The sequence below is a fragment of the Globicephala melas genome, chromosome 5, assembly GCF_963455315.2.
Source record: "Globicephala melas chromosome 5, mGloMel1.2, whole genome shotgun sequence".
NCBI classification, from domain to species: domain Eukaryota; kingdom Metazoa; phylum Chordata; class Mammalia; order Artiodactyla; family Delphinidae; genus Globicephala; species Globicephala melas.
Window position 1 is genome coordinate 119,895,114 of NC_083318.1, and position 12,887 is coordinate 119,908,000.

At 44.5% G+C, this 12,887-nt stretch overlaps 1 protein-coding gene across 49 annotated transcripts in view; it reads left to right on the forward strand.

Moving 5' to 3' along the window:
- MANBA (mannosidase beta) overlaps positions 1 to 12,887 on the forward strand; it is a 589,447-nt gene that overhangs the window by 125,883 nt on the left and 450,677 nt on the right. For 41 of the 49 annotated variants that reach the window (XR_009564080.1, XR_009564069.1, XR_009564114.1 and 38 more), the window contains 3 exons: positions 4,153 to 4,253; positions 8,842 to 8,977; positions 11,309 to 12,508. The exons of 2 other annotated variants lie outside the window; for them this stretch is intronic. The gene's annotated coding sequence lies outside the window, so the exon portion shown is untranslated. 6 more of the 49 variants (XR_009564085.1, XR_009564089.1, XR_009564081.1 and 3 more) reach the window with 5 other exon arrangements.

Consider the following 12,887-nt stretch of genomic DNA (forward strand, 5'->3'; position numbering starts at 1 on the left):
AAGTCCCTGTTGGAAGATTTTTAATTGCAGTTTCAATTTCATTACTTGTGATTGGTCTGTTTATATTTTCTATTTCTTCCCAGTTCAGTCTTGGAAGGTTGTACCCTTCTAGGAATTTGTGCCTTTCTTCCAGGTTGTCCATTTTATTGCCATATGGTTGCTTGTAGTAGTCTCTTATAATCCTTTGTATTTCTGCAGTGTCAGTTGTAATTTCTCCTTTTTTATTTCTAATTTTATTGATTTGAGTCCTTTCCCATTTTTTTCTTGATGAGTCTTATCTTCTCAAAGAACTAACTTTTAGTTTCATTGATTTTTACTGTTGTTTTCTTCATTTCTATTTCACTAATAAGTGATTTTTCTGATTTCTTTCCTTCTACTAACTTTGGGTTTTGTTCGTTGTTCTTTCTTTAGTTGCTTTAGGTGTTAGGGTAGGTTGTTTATTTGAGATTTTTCTTCTTTCTTGAGGTAGGATTAAATTGCTGTAAACTTTCTTCTTAAGACTGCTTTGCTGCATCCCATACGTTTTGGGTCATCGTGTTTTCCTTGTCATTTGTCCCCCCACCCCCCAAGGCCTCTTCTGGCCGTGGGGGTCCTGGGCCTGAGCCCCACCCCAAGACCTATGCCGGCCACATGGGTCCTGGGCCTGAGGCCCACCTCCGCAGAAGTCTCTTCTGGCTGTGTGGGTCCAAGGCAGGCTGAGCACCAGCCTCCTCCAATGCCTCCTCTGGCTATGCTGACCTCTGCGGTTATGCCTGTGGAGGCCTGCACCCCAGCTGGCCTGCACGGGCATGTGTGTTATGGGACAGCTGGTGAGAGGAACACATGCAGAGGTGGGGCTGATGCAGCGGGTCCAGAGACCTACCTAGAGGTCTTGGAGGCCTACTGGGGAGGCGGGGGTAGGCTGTAGCTCCCTGTGGGGGCAAGGACACTGATAGAGAAGGCACCAGGGAATTTTAAATTTTTATTTATGTTTTAATTTTCTTTATTTTATTTTTGTTTTGCTGTTATGGTTCTGTTTTTGTTGTTTCATTTTTATTGTTATTTTTTTCTAATATATTTTTTATTTTTCTAATTTTATTTTAGTTTTCATTCTTTGTTATTGTTATGCTCTTTTCTGTTAGTTGCTTTTATGGTGTTTTGGTGTTTTTGTTTTTGTTTTGTTTTGCACACTGTGTGGCTTGCAGGTCTTGGTTCCCAGTCCAGGGGTCGGGCCTGAGCTGCTGTGTTAGGAGCACTGAGTCTAAGCTGCTGGATTAACAGAGAACTTCAGGTCCCAGGGAATATTAATCAGTGTGAGGTCTCCCGGAGGTCCTCATCTTGGCACCAAGACCTGGCTCCCCCCAGCTGCCTGCAAACTCCAGTGCTGGACGCCTCATGCTAAACAACAAGCAAGTCAGGAATACAGCCCTACTGATCAAAAAAAATGAGATGACAAAAAGAGTGCTACAGATGAAGGAGCAAGGTTAAAATCTGTAAGACCAAATAAACGAAGAGGAAATGGGCAACCTACCTGAAAAAGAATTCAGAGTAATGATAATAAAGGTGATCCAAAATATTGGAAATAGAATGGAGGCATGGATTGAGAAAATACAAGAAACATTTAACAAGGACCTAGAATAACTAAAGAACAAACCAACAGTGATGAACAACACAATAACTGAAATGAAAAATACACTAGAAGGAATCAATAACAGAATAACTGAGACAGAACAATGGTTAAGTGAGCTGGAAGATGGCATGGTGGAAGTAGCTGCCATGGAGCAGAATAAAGAAAAAAGAATGAAAAGAAGTGAAGACAGTCTCAGAGACCTTTGGGACAACATTAAATGCACCAACATTCAAATTTTAGGGGTCCCAGAAGAAGAAGAGAAAGAGGAAGGGTCTGAGAATATATTTGAAGAGATCATAGTTGAAAACTTCCCTAACGTGGGAAAGGAAATAGCCACCCAAGTCCAGGAGGCGCAGAGAGTTCCACACAGGATAAACCTAAGGAGAAACATGCCAAGACACATATTATTCAAAGTAACAAAAATTAAATTGAAAGAAAAAATATTAAAAGCAACAAGGGAAAAGCAAAAAATAACATACACAGGAATCCCCATAAGGTTATCACCTGATTATTCAGCAGAAACTCTGCAGGCCACAAGGGACTAGCAGGACATATTTAAAGTGATGAAAGGGAAAAAACCTACAACCAAGGTTATTCTACCCAGCAAGGATCTCATTCAGATTTGACGGAGAAATCAAAAGCTTTATAGACGAACAAAAGCTAAGAGAATTCAGCACCACCAAACCAGTTCTGCAACAAATGCTAAAGGAACTTCTCTAGGTGGGAAACACAAGAGAAGAAAAAGACCTACAAAAACAAACCCAAAACAATAAAGAAAATGGTAATAAGAACATACATATGGATAATCACCTTAAGTGTAAATGGATTAAGTGCTCCAACCAAAAGACACAGACTGGCTGGATGGATACAAAAACAAGACCCATATATATACTGTCTACAAGAGACCCACTTCAGACCGAGAGGCATATACAGACTGAGAGTGAGGGCATGGAAAAAGGTGTTCCATGCAAATGGAAATCAAAAGAAAACTGGAGTAGCAATACTCATATCAGATAAAATAGACTTTAAAATAAAGTCTGTTACAAGCTGCAAAGAAGGACACTACATAACGATCAAGGGATCAAACCAAAAAGAAGATATAACAGTTATAAATATTTATGCACCCAACATAGGAACACCTCAATATATAAGGCAAATGCTAACAGCCATAAAAGGGGAAATTGACAGTAACACAATAATAGTGGGAGACTTTAACACCCCACTTACACCAATGGACAGATCATCCAGACAGAAAATAAATAAGGAAACACAAGCTTTAAATGACACAATAGACCGGATAGCCTTAATTGATATTTATAGAACATTCCACCCGAAAGCAGCAGAATACACTTTCTTCTCAAGTGCACATGGAACATTCTCCAGGATAGATCACATCTTGGGTCACAAATCAAGCCTCAGTAAATTTAAGAAAATTGAAATTGTATCAAGCATGTTTTCCGACCACAACTCTATGAGATTAGAAATTAATTACAGGGGAAAAAACTGTAAAAAACACAAACACATGGAGGCTAAACAATACGCTACTAAATAACCAAGAGATCATTGAAGAAATCTAAGAGGAAATTGCTGTATTCTTATAGTTTTTGCATTTCTGAGAAATTTTCTCTCCCCTATTGTAAATGATAATCTTGCTGGGTAGAGTATCCTAGGTTGCAGGCTTTTCCCTTTCAGGACTTTGAATATATCATGCCACTCCCTTCTAGCCTGCAAATTTTCTGCAGGGAAATTGGCTACAGCCTTATGGCGCTTCCCTTGTAACTGACTCTGTTTTTCTCTTGCTGCCTTTAGAATCCTCTCTTCACCTTTAACTTTTGCCATTTGCATCATGGTATGTCTTGGTGTTGTCCATTTGGGTTCATCTTGTTTGGGACCCTCTGTGCTTCCTGTACCTGGATATCTGTTTCCTTCTTTAGGTTTGGGAAGTTTTCAGCCATAATTTATTCAAATACATTTTTTTTTTTTTGACATTTGGGGAAAATTTTATTGCTCTTGATGGAACATAGCACCAGTTCAACGAATAAAAGATGGTTAGGATTCGTCACCTTTAATCAACAATACGCGTTTATACGAAAAGTGCTTAAAGCCATAGTTCTGGGAAAAGTTGAGGATGCTAAAATTTTTGTGTTATATATTTTAAATATGTTAACTACTTCATTAAACAGACGAGCAATGTATACCTATTTAAGTGATATCAAATTTGCTACTGTCAGTCTGATTATCAAATCCACAAATGCAAAATCAATTAAGGGGCAAAAACATTATTCAAACTTATAAAACAAGTTAGAACATTATAACGTAATTTTTATGCCAAAAATATTTGTTAATTATTGCTTAAATGTACAGTTGATTACACTCGTGAAATTTTCCAAATCATAAATGAGAAGATTTCTTCTGAATGCTAACATTTATCCCAAGGAAGAGAGGAATATTTAAGGGATGTGTAGACATTGCTTAACCACTGTGGAAAATAGCCCAGTTTCCCGCAAACAATCTTAATAACGAACATCACTGTGGTGACTCAGGAACTGGAAACAAGACTACAGGATCACACTCAAGCTCTGTGAAGTCAGCCAGAGGATTTCTTCATGATAACTGCAGCCGGCACTTTCTCAGTCCTTAGAAGGTAGGATTTTATGTAAACTTCTTGTTCTAAAAGAAAAGGTCTGGGCCTCCCTGGTGGCGCAGTGGTTGAGAGTCCGCCTGCCGATGCAGGGGATGCGGGTTCGTGCCCTGGTTCGGGAAGATCCCACATGCCGCGGAGCGGCTGGGTCCCTGAGCCATGGCCGCTGAGCCTGCGCGTCCGGAGCCTGTGCTCCGCAACGGGAGAGGCCACAAGTGAGAGGCCCGCTTACCGCAAAAAAAAAAAAAAAAAAAAAAAGAAAAGGTCTGAATGGATAAATCGCTACGTAGAAGTACAAAGTTTTTTAATGCAGTCTTCTGTAAGAAGTAATTAAAATGTAAAAGCCAGACAATCTAACATTGAACGTGATTTCCTTCGAGATACACTTTATCCATCAGTCTCTTTCTCTGTCCTCCGACCATCTGAACCGTCAGTCACTGCACTGCTAATCCTCATAGTGAAACGGGTGCTATCTTATTTAAACTAGCTCGACTTTCTTTAACAACAGTCTCAGGAGTGGCGTTTTTAAACATAATTTTACCCAGCATGTGCATCCGTCATATTTGAGGGCAGGCACAAGACTTCTCATAAAGTTGGTGAAGCTGTGGAATACCACCTGGGGCTGGAAACATGACCTGTATCCTCGAGGGGAGAGAAAAACCAAACACTTATAAATGAAGGGGATTTGGGATACTTAGGGTTGACATAGAAAAGAAAACAGAATTTTATATTTTCATCATTTTTGTGAAGATAATGTCTCCATGATCACATTATCAACGTCATTCTTTATATATGTGTGTGTGTACATATACATATGTACATATACATATATACATATATAATTATTGTTTGGGGTGATGCAGGAAGCTACAAATGAGAAAAGGACACTGCGGTTTTAATAAGGGGAACAAAAAGTTCTGTTCACCAATATAGATTCACATTACAGTACACCAGTATCGATAGCATTTTCTTGTCTATTTTTGGTACTGAAGATGGTACCTCTCTACATAACCTTGTAAGGCTTCAGTAACTAAAGCATAAAACAAACAAACAAAATACATTTTTGATGCCCTTCTCTCTCTCCTCCTTCTGCAACCCCGATTGTGCATAGGTTGGCACACTTCATATTATCCCGTAGATCTCGTATGTAGCTTTCATTTTTTTAAAAAATTGTCTGTCTGCTGCTGCTGTTACGATTGTGTGATTTCCATTATTCCATCTTCCAGATGACTTATTTGTTCTTCTGTGTCATTTAGTCTGCTATTCATTGCTTGTAGATTGGTTTATATCTCAGCAGTTGAATCATCTATTTTTTCTTTAATTTTTTTCTTTTTAACATCTTTATTGGAGTATAATTGCTTTACAATGGTATGTTAGTTTCTGCTTTATAACAAAGTGAATCAGTTATACGTATGTTCCCATATCTCTTCCCGAATCATCTATTTTTGACTGGTTCATCTTTATAGTTTCTAATTCTTCGTTACAGTGATCTGCATTTCTATCGGTAATCTTCCTGAATCCCTTTAGCATTTTTTTAAAGCTCCTTTTTGAACTCAGGATCTAGTGGACTGGTGAAGTCTGTTTCATTATTTGTTCTTTCAGGGGATTTCTCTTGTTCTTTTAATTGGGAGTAGCTCCTCTGCCTTTTCATTTTACTTAACTGTTTCTCCTAAATTCACAGAGACAGAGAAAGTTATCTACTGTGGCCTTAAAGGGCTGTTTTTTTCTTTTAATTTTACTTATTTATTAGCTTTTGGCTGCGTTGGGTCTTCATTGCTGTGTACAGGCTTTCTCTAGTTGCGGCGAGCGGGGGCTACTCTCCGTTGCGGTGCGCAGGCTTCTCATTGCAGTGGCTTCTCTTGTTGTGGAGCACGGGCTCTAGGTGTGCGGGCTTCTGTAGTTGTGGCACATGGGCTCGGTAGTTGTGGCTTATGGGCTCTAGAGCACAGGCTCAGTAGCTGTGGCGCACGGGCTTAGTTGCTCCGTGGCATGTGGGATCTTCCCGGACCAGGGCTTGAACCTGTGTCCCCTGCGTTGGCAGGCGGATTCTTAACTATTGGGCCACCAGAGGAAGTCTCTAAAGGGGTGTTTTTATGTGGGAGTGTCCTGTGTATTCTCTGTGTTCAGTGTTTTTGGTGCAAGGACTGGTTTTGGTGTGGATGCCAGCCACTCCTTTCCTAAGAGTGTGCTGGCTGTTTTCCCCTAGACTAAGGGGGAGTGGTTGGTGTTGTAATGTCTAGAGCCTGTGCTGGATGTGAGGTGGGGCTTCCTCTTTCCCCTGTGGCTGTCACCACCCTGTCAGTGGCAGGGTCTGCTGCCCAGTTGTTGGCGTAGAAGCCCTGAGGGTTGGGTTTGATCAGGTTCCCTTGCCCTTGAGTGTGTGCCCTGCCCCAAAGGTGATGCTTGTGCCACCTGTGTAGGCATCCACGGTTCCGCTTAGAAGCAACCCAGGGCCACGTCTCTTTCTCTGTTGTGTTTGTCCCAGATCTAGTGCTAGGCTGTGGTGTGGAGTGGGCTGGGACTTGGGGTCGGGGCGTTGTGCCTGCAGGACCTGAGGTGGCTTATCCCTGGATCTGTGTGCCCCAGGTCTGGTGCTAAGCCATGGTGTGAAGCGGGGGGAGCCAGGGCGCTCTCTCTGGGAAACAGCCGCTGCCTGCGCCTGCACGCTTCCTGGGCCTGTCTGCCCAAGATTCAGAGCGCAGATGCTGCGCGTTCTTGTGGTGCCGCCCGGTGCGCGTGCTGACGATGTCTGCCACGGCTGAACCGCCAGCCCAGAGCAAGTGCTGACAGTGGTCTCGGTGGCTCTACCTAGGTCACTCCCCAGGCGCCCCAGTCTGTCTCTGTGTAGCTAGACTGAATCTTTGCCCAGATCTCACAGCAGGCCTGAGAGTGGACAGGAGTGGGCAGGACCCTTCATTGGGAAGTGTGCTGAGGCGGCAGCCGCCAGGTCAAGGCTTTTTCTGCCCTGACTGTTAGCATGCCTGCAGGCGTGCACACTCCTCGCGAGTAAAGTCTAGGCTTCTCCAGCCCTTCTGTCTGTCCCAGCAGATTTCCTGATAGGCAAGGGGTCTTGTCTCCTCCTTGCAGGACCCCAGGACTGGGACGCCCAGATTGTGAGTCAACCGGTTCACTCCTCTGGGCGAGGGTCCACCCATGCGAACCTTGTTTCCTTACAGATCTCTCCCAGGAGTACAGGTCCCGGCCTGATGCTTTTTTCCCGCCCGACCCAGTTACATGGAGATCTTTCTAGCAGCTTTGGGTGTATAGGATTTCTTCTGCCAGTTCCCAGTTAGTGTTCTGTGAGAATTGTTCCACAAGTGGGTGTATTTTTGCTCTGTCTGTGCGGCGATTGGGGGGTGGGGAAGCTCTATGTCCTCCATCTTAATTCCCCTCCTCAAGGCAAATGTCTTTTAAGAATTTTTTTTTTTTTTTGCGGTACGCGGGCCTCTCACTGTTGTGGTCTCTCCCGCTGCGGAGCAGAGGCTCCAGACGCGCAGGCTCAGCGGCCATGGCTCACGGGCCCAGCTGCTCCGCGGCATGTGGGATCTTCCCGGACCGGGGCATGAACCCGTATCCCCTGCATCGGCAGGCGGACTCCCAACCACTACGCCACCAGGGAAGCCCTAAGAATTTTTTTTAAAGTGTGTATGTAGAGGGGAGATGTCAGAAACTTATGAATTTATAAAGGAAGAATAAATTAATGAATGGACATAAATATATGCTGACAACAATTTATAAAAGGAGAGAAATGTGTTGTATATACATTATTTCTGTAAGAGAATAGTTACATCCAAAACGTTCTTTCACAGTTTGTATGTGGCACTGAGGTTAATAATTTCTGCCATTTTAGTGGATTTATTTTGCCGCGTTTGCTGGCATAGAATTGGATGTAGTCACTCTTGGCTTTGGATTTCTGAGAAGACTTTTCTGTTAGTGCTTATGCAAACATTAATAGAATGGGAAGACCAGTATCCGGTCCTTCTGCTGTGTGGCTGCAAAGCACATTCCAGAGTGAGATGGAAGGAGGTCAGCTCGCAGGATTACATCTTCCCAGTTTAGAATCAAGAAAACAGCAAAAATGGTAATATTCTCAATCACATTCACTAAAACTCTTCTCATTTTTCCTCTTACTTGACTTCGGAAAATAAACAGGAAGATTTTGTTCGCTATTGGAATGAAAGTGAACTGGAGTACAGGAGAGAGAGATATATTTCCCAAGCATTCCTAAAGTGACACAGAGTTGAGACAGAAGAATATTCTCTGGGGGAGCAACGTAGGATAAGGCCATCTTGTTCAACACTTCAGGAAAGTTTTTTTGAAAGTTTATGATAAAAAAAATAAATGAAAGAAATGTCAGTTGAGAAAGGAGTCTTAAAAGGCTGTCACTGTAATTAATACACGAGGAAGGAAAAGCACAAGACCAGCTGGTCAGCTAGGCTGGGCTCTGAGCTTGTGATCAGTAAGCTGAAGGGGACTAACCTGCCATGACATCTCTGCCCTCAAATAGGGGCCAAACAGTGAACAGGCTTTGCAGAAATACGGGCATCACATCACTGTGTCATGTTTTATAACTGTCTCTCATTTTCTTTAGACAGAGGTTACTGAATCCTGCCATGAAAAGAAAGTATGCAACAGTGATGCAGCTGAACTCCTTAGGTCAGGTCTCAGCCTTTGCACGGGATTTATTGAGCACCAGCTTGTGCCGTGTTGTGCTGTGTATGCAGTGAGTGAGTACAAAGGATGACAGCAACACCAGAATGGCCTAGAAATCTGGGGAAATGGGGTGTTGGGATCATGGAAATTTCTGGTTGAGAACTGGTACTCATTCCTGTCTCATAATGTATGTGGGAACAACCCTTTGTTCTTATTCTGTAATGTTACTTATTACAGCTTTTGTAAAATTTACTGGATCCTGGGAGACAATTCACATGTTCCCTGTAGTTGGAACAGACATTATTGGCAGGCCATCCTACAGCTATTTCCTCCTGTTCTCTGCTAATAGAAGTGGCTATGCGTCCAGCCCCAGGGACTGAATCATAGTTGGTTATACTAATCCTATTCTCCTTTGCCAGTGATTGGTCTAGGGTTAGGCATGTGACTGAATTCTGACAAATGAAACATGAGGTGATACTTAATGTGGGGTTCTGAGGGAAGGTTTTCCTGCCTAATAAGAGAGAGACTTGAGGAGGAACCCTATGCTGTTGCCAAAGTTAAGAGGCTGTTGTGTGAGGCCTGATACTTGAAGCTGCTGCAGCCTTTTTGTGACCTTGAGGAAACAGTGTTGAATAGGAGGATGTCAGAGATGTTGAACTACTGAACTAGCCTTGTAATCATCTCACTCTGGTCTTATAAAAAATAAGGCCTATTTGTTTAATCCAGTTGTAGTCAGGTATTCTGAGTTTATAACCAAAAGCATCCTACAACAGTTAAAGGTATGGGCTTTGAAATCACACATACATAGGTTTGAGTTCCAGATCTACCATTAGTAGGCTGTTTGACATTGCATATAAGTTACTGGGTCTTCCTGTACACGTGGGATAATAATAATCATACCTCATATGTTAACTGTGAGGACTAAATGGGTTGATGCATAGATATTGATAGCATACAATACGTATTCAGTAAATGTTATGATCATGATCATTACCTCTGTGTTAAGTCATCAAGGAAAGCCTAGGGAGGTGGGCAGAACGGCACTTGCTCAGGGCATTGGATGAGGGTGGGAAACAGCATCATCCAGGGGAGCCCATAGGAGTGAGGGGGCAGCAGTGGCTCCTGGAAGGGGAGAGGTAAGGACCTTGATTCTGTCTCAGAGCTGTCAGCTCATCACTCTGCCTGGTCATTTTTTTTTTAATGTATCTAATTTATTTTATTTTTGGCTGCATTGGGTCTTCATTGCTGCATGCGGGCTTTCTCTAGTTGTGGCGAGCAGGGGCTACTCTTCAATACTGAGCACATGCTTCTCATTGTGGTGGCTTCTCATGTTGTGGAGCATGGGCTCTAGGCATGTGGGCTTCAGTAGTTGTGGCACGCGGGCTCAGTAGTTGTGGCTTGCAGACTCTAGAGCACAGGCTCAGTAGTTGTGGTGCACGGGCTTAGTTGCTCTGCGGCATGTGGGATCTTCCCGGACCAGGGATTGAACGTGCGTCCCCTGCACTGGCAGGCGGATTCTTAACCACTGCGCCACCAGGGAAGTCCCCTGCCTGGTCATTTTGAAAGTACGATTGCAGAAAGTGTGGTTCAGGTCATACACAAGTCATATTTGGCCAGCAGATGATTTTGTAGGCCCACGCAGTGTTTTTAAAAGTTGTATTACTTATTAACGTTTTTCAAAGGCAAGATTCCATGTAAAATCTAGATCTATCTCCGATCTTCTTACAATGATTTTTTTTTTTTTTTTTTGCGGTACGCGGGCCTCTCACTGCCGTGGCCTCTCCCGTTGTGGAGCACAGGCTCTGGATGCGCAGGCTCAGCAGCCATGGCTCACGGGCCCAGCTGCTCTGCAGCATGTGGGATCCTCCCGGACCGGGGCACGAACCCGTGTCCCCTGCATCGGCAGGCGGACTCAACCACTGTGCCACCAGGGAAGCCTCCACAATGATATTTTTAAAAGAAAGCCTCTATTTGTTTAATCCACTCATAGTCAGGTGTTCTGATTTTGTAATCAGAAGTATTCTTGTGGATAAAGGCAGGGCTTGCAGGTGAGACATAGCCAGACCTTGGAGAGGGCAGTACAGGCTCTTGCTCTGATATTAAACCTCCAGTATGCAAGTCTGGCTCTAACACGTACTGAACTTGGACACATCACTTAACTTCTAAGCCTCAGTTTCCTCATCTTTAAGATGAGGTTAATAGGAATTACCGTCTCATAGAATTGTGAGGATTACGTAAAATAAAGGCTGTACAATGCCCAGGACGGGTAAGTGAGTTGTAAATGCTGGCTTATGATGGTTATTCCTCACAGAATGCAGTTGGCTGTGGCTGGGACGATCAGGCCTAGGGGTCTTACATTTTCCTTGCCAAAAGAAACAGAATGATTTCAGTTTTCTCTACCAAAGGAAAAGAATCGTCAGTCTTCTGTGACCTGAGTTGGAGGAGAAATTTTCAGGCGGTAAGCCGAAGAATTTCTAAATTTCTTGCTTTTGGTGAGCCTCCTTCCAATTTTACTGACGCAAAAATTTGAGTAACAAGAGGCATGCCAGCTGTTCGGTGATGTTGCAGAGTTCTGCTTCTTCCAGCAGAGGCCTCTTGTGCACAGGAAGTGAGGCTGGTGGTGGCTGGAGGGGACCCTGGGCCAGGGCACTGGTTTCCCAGAAGCTCCCCCAGAGTAAAGCAGGGAGGGGAGTCTAAGGAAGAGCTTGTGGGGACCGCCCCCCACCCTCCACCCCCGTCCCCTGTCCGGGCTTCAGAGAGCTGGATGCCAGTGTCCTGGAATTCTGGAGTCTTTCTTGAAAGAAAGAGACGGGGAGAGAGAAGGAGAGAAAGAAAGAGGGATGGATAGAGGGAGAAAGCGGGGAGGAGGGAGAGAGGGAGGAAGGAAGGCAGCAGCTTTGTTTAAGCTCCAGGGCTCAGAGGCAGGACACCCGTGAGCCTGATGATCCCAAGGGTCAGACCTGCAGAGAGACTCTTTCTGCTGTCTGCCTTCCAGTTTATTTCGTTTCCCTTCATTGTTGCTACCTGGCCAAAAGGGCATCTAAATGATTTTTAATCCCAATTTAACTGCTACGGAGCTATGAAAACTTGGCACAAAGCCTCCAGCATAGCTGATTGATGGGGGAGAAGTCAGATGATCTCTTAAAAGCCACGGTGACGAGCGAGAAGGACTGAAACCGTGAGTTACTGAAACCGTGAGTTACGGCATGGTTTGCAGAAAGGCCCAAACTTCTGGTGATGGAGGGAGCGATGGAGGGTCTTTCCTGGTCCAGCATGGCCTCTTCTGTATAAGGCGGTGGCCCTGTGGGTGACTCGCTGGCCACACATTCTTTCTTGAAGCTTTAAACCTGGAGTCTCTTTGCCTTCCAGAACTAAAACGAACGGTCTCTGGTGCATTTGCTGTGTGCATATGTTGATCATCATTCAAGACGTGCTTTTGGTGAGGGAGGAAAGCAGTCGGGGCCAGATGGTGACTCTGACCTTCCCAGATCAACACTGGGAAGGAGACGACAGCTAAGGGCTGCTTTGGCATCAGGCTGACTTGCCCAGTCGTCCATGAGCACATAAATACTTCCTGAGCATGTATGGCCCCGTCTGTGGGAGAGGTAAAGTCACCCCTGGTGCTGGGGCCCAGGCGGCGATGGAAGGGGTGCAGGGGGTGGTACTTAGGAAGGAGACGGGAATGTTTCTTTGGGGCGGCCCTGCTCCGGTGGTGGTACCCGCCTGTGGAGCTGCGGGGGGTCTTCACAGGGATGTGACTGCTGATCCTTTGGGCTCTCTGGGCCAGGCTATGAGACAGGATTCCGCATGAACACGGTGCCCCTTGGGGAGCATTTCGGATGCCCTGGCTTGAATTTTGGTGGGATGGAAGGGACACAAGGAAATGGGCAGAACCAGGCAGGGTGTTGAGATGAAGCTTCTGAGGGCTCCAGAGCCAAAGAAGGAGAGTGAGGCTGAAGGAGGCTGGGTAGGGAGAGAAAACCA